We start from the raw sequence: 4,274 nt of genomic DNA, 5'->3' as shown, positions 1-4,274 counted from the left end.
TGTTGTTTATTGGTCCAGTGGTGAGGATTTTTGTTTTCTTTAGATTGAGATGCAATCCGAACCAAAGGCTGTGCTCTTTTGATCTTCATCAGTAAATATTTAAAGTCCTTTTCATTTTCAGCAAGCAAGATTTTATTATCTGCAAATCATAGGTAGCTAATGAGTCTTCTTCTAATCCCAATACCACATTTTCCTTCATATAACCCAGCTTCTCAGATTATTTGCTCAACATAAAGGTTGAATAAGTATGGTGAATACAACCCTGTCATACACCTTTCTTAATTTTAAACCATACAGTGTTCCCAATTTCTGTTCAAACAACTGCCTCTAGGTCCTTGTACAGATTTCTTATGAGCAAAATTAAGTGTTCCGGAATAATCATACTTTGCAATGTTTTCCATAGTTTGTCATAATCCACACATTTGTATGCATTTGCATAGACAATAAAGCTCATGTAAACATCTTTCTGGTATTCTCTGCTTTCAGCCATCTGACATCAGCAATGAAATCCCTCACTCCATGACCTCCTCTGAATCCAGCTTGAACATCTGAGTATTCTCTGGCAATGTACAGGCGTTTCAGTAAATTTAGTAAAATTTTACTCGCATGGGATATCAAAGATACTGTCCAATGATTTCCGCATTCCGCTGGGTCACCTCTCTTCGGAAGGAGCACAAATATGGATCTCTTCCAATCAATTGGTGAGATAGATGTCTTCCAGATTTCTTGGCATAGATAAGTGAGTGCCTCCAGTGTGCCTCACTTTCTAGAAATATTTCAATTTTTATTCCATCAATTCCTGGAGCCTTTTGCTTTGCCAATTCCTTCAATGCGTATTGGAATTCTTCCTTTAGTATCATTGGCTCTTGATCATATGCTGCCTCATCAACCATTTCCTTTTGGTACAGTGACTCTGTGTATTCCTTCCATGTTCTTTTTAATTTAATTTTTTTTTTTTTAAGTTTTAATAGTACATTTTATTTAACCTAGTATATCTAATGAAGCATGTGGCTATGGAGGATTAACACTGGATTTGGAATCCCAAGTAAACTTTTTTGTTGTTGTTGTTTTTAATTTCACTGGAAAAATTCTAGAACCACTTTTAGGTTTAAGTTTTTTTTTTTTTTTTTTTATGTTTTACTGTGATAGTTTACATGGGAGAACATTAGCTTTATAATCATCCTATCGTATATAATTACAATGACATGGTTACAATTCCCTCCATGCTTCATCAACCAACCAAAGGATGCCACCTGGTCTTCAGCACTCAGCCCCTTCCATCTCTGTGTCTAGAGTTCCCAGACAACTCCATCTCTCCAAGTCATTATCTCTGCCTCCGTTTCTGGAATCACTGTTTCTCTGGGTAGGGTCCCACACTCCTCTCTTCTCCCTTGATGGTCCCAGGGACCTATGCTCCTGGACTGCAAAAGTTAATCACCCCTCTTTTTGCTACAAAATGTCTACCTTTACATTTACAGCCCTCACAGTCAGTCCTGATAGCAATTATTCACTATTGTGCCAGATGAGTGCTATCCCCATCTCCTTTCTTCAGTCCCTCCCAGACAGATTGAATGCTCTTCAGTGTAGAGTCTACCTTCTTCCATGCCCTCTGGATCTAGGATCCCTTATGAAAGCTTGTAAGCCAGTCACTTATTGCCTTTGTAGCTGCCCCCCCACTTTGTGTAGCCAATGTCCAAGTTGCCCATCCCTGTCTACCGTGTATATTGAGGTGGTGGGAAAGATTCTCACTCTAAAAATTTATTTCCTCTCTTGAGCTACTGAATCCATAGATGATATGGAGCTTTTCCATTGTCTCTTTCTACAGTTGTGGTGAAGATGATTTCTGTGTATTTCATCTGGTATGGTCCATGTGTATAATCGTCACTCATGCTGTCTAAAGAAGGTATTTGAATTGAACAAATCATTGGTTTTACAGAATTCTGTAATGTGATCTTCAGCATCATTTCTATAATCAAGGCCATATTTTCCAACTACTGATCCTTCCTCTTTGCTCCCAACCTTTGCATTCCAATCACTAGTAATGATCAATACATCTTGATTGCATGTTTGATCAATTTCAGATTGAAGAAATTGGTAGAATTCTTCTATTTAATCCTCACTGGTTTAGTGGTTGGTGCATAAATTTGAATAATAATGATATTAACTGGTCTTCCCAGTAGGCACAGGGATATTATTCTATCAGAGAACATTGTACCTCATGACTGATCTAGATATATTCTTTTTGACAGTGAGTGCAACTCCTTTCTTCTTTGATTTGTCAATCTCAGCATAGTAAACCATGTGCTTGTCAGATTCAAAATGGCCAATACCAGTCCATTTCAGCTCATTAATGCCTAAGATATTGATGTTTATGTGTTCCATTTCATTTTTTATAATTTCCAATTTTCCTACAGTCACACTTCATACATTCATGTTCCTATTATTAATGGATGTTTTCAGCTGCTTCTTTTCATTTTGAGTTGTGCCCTATCAGTAAAGTTACATGGGCTCTTCTCCCATAGGTTTTAAGCAATTTGTGTCATCACGGTCAACTATACTTTGAGGAGGCAGATCTTCCCCAGTCACATTTTGAGTGCCTTACAACCTGAGAAGCTCATTTTCTGGCACCATATTTTACAGTGTTTCTCTGGTACTCATAAGTTTTTCAGGGACTAATTATTCAGAAGTAGTTTGTCTTTGTCTGGAAGTTCATCTGAAACCTGTCCACCATGGGTGACCCTGCTGGTATTTAAAATACCCTTGGTAGAGCTTCCAGAATCACAGCAACTCACAAGCCACCACAGTATGACAAACTGACAGACGAGTGGTGGTGTTATATTTAGGGAGTGTAAATTATTCCTTAGTAGTGTAGTGAATGTGATTAAATGTTGTCTAATGTTAACAGATACAGTAATAAAATTATTTGGGGATTATCTTTGTAGCATTTTATGTGTTAATTAACCCAAGAGGTATCACATAAATCTGGAAGAGTAATCTGTATAGTTTAACTATCAATGTAAGTTCTTGTTTTTGTTTTGTTTTCTATTCAATATTTATCTATATACATAAATTACCACATATAAGTTAGAAGAAGGAATTAAACCACATTCATTTGTCTGTTTGTTGTACTGTGATGACGTGTGCCATTCTGGAAACACTTCTACCACTGTTTCAAATACCAGCAGGGTTCTCCATAATGTATGAATATCAGGGAAACTTTCAAATTATAAATATACTTGGAAGAAGCAATTAATGGACTACTTCTAAAAGATATTGTTGTTGTTAAGTGCTGTAAAGTCAGTTCTGACCAATAGTGGCCCTGTATAGGGTTTTCAAGACTGTAATTCCTTACAGAAGAGGAAAGCCTTATCTTTCTCTCATGAACTGGAGAGTTCAAATGAAAAGACGAAAACCCTCAATTAGTTGGATTGGCATAGGGGCAGCAGCAATGTGTTCAAAGGTAACTATGATTGTGAGGATGCTGCAGGACCTGGCAGTGTTTGTGTTGTGCATTAGGTAGGTATGAGTTAGAGCTGACTCCAAGTTACCTAACAGCAACAATCTTTCTTTGTTTTCTTTTTTTTTTTTTAATTCCAATTACCAATAATATCAATGCTTCTTAATTGAATGTTTGATCACATTTATATAGAAGAAATTGGGAAAATATTCAATTACTTTGTCTTTCACCTTAGTGGTTGTTACATAAAATTGAGTAATAATCACATAACTTTTATGCCATTTAGCCATAGCAATATTATCTTATCAATGACAGCATTTTGCTTCTGAGTAAATCTTAAAATGTACATTTTGTTAATAAAAGCAGTTCTGTTTCTTTTCAGTTTTTCATTCTGGGCATAATAATCAATACCCCTGTCAGAAGCAAAATAGCCAATATAGTCTTGGATATTGACATTCTAGTATTCTATTTTATTTTTGACAACTTACAAGTTTCCTAGGTTCATATTGTGTACATCCCATGTTCTGATTATTAATGGGTATTTGGAACTGTTTCCTGTTATTCTGGACCATGCCTCGTAAGTAAATGAAAGTCAGAAATCTTTACTGACACTATGTCTACTTTTAGGTGTTAACACTTCCAATTTGTATTTGAATCCCTTCCAACCTGAGTGACTTATCATGCATCAATATATCAGACAACTTTCCACTGTTATTCATAAGGTTTTCACTGGCTAATATTTTAACAGTAGGTTCCCATGTAACTTCCTCCTAGTCCGTCTTAATTTGATAGCTCTACTAAAATCTGTCCACTATGG

The sequence above is a fragment of the Chrysochloris asiatica genome, unplaced genomic scaffold (assembly GCF_000296735.1).
Source record: "Chrysochloris asiatica unplaced genomic scaffold, ChrAsi1.0 scaffold00426, whole genome shotgun sequence".
NCBI lineage: Eukaryota > Metazoa > Chordata > Mammalia > Afrosoricida > Chrysochloridae > Chrysochloris > Chrysochloris asiatica.
This window is presented reverse-complemented; position numbering follows the sequence as displayed.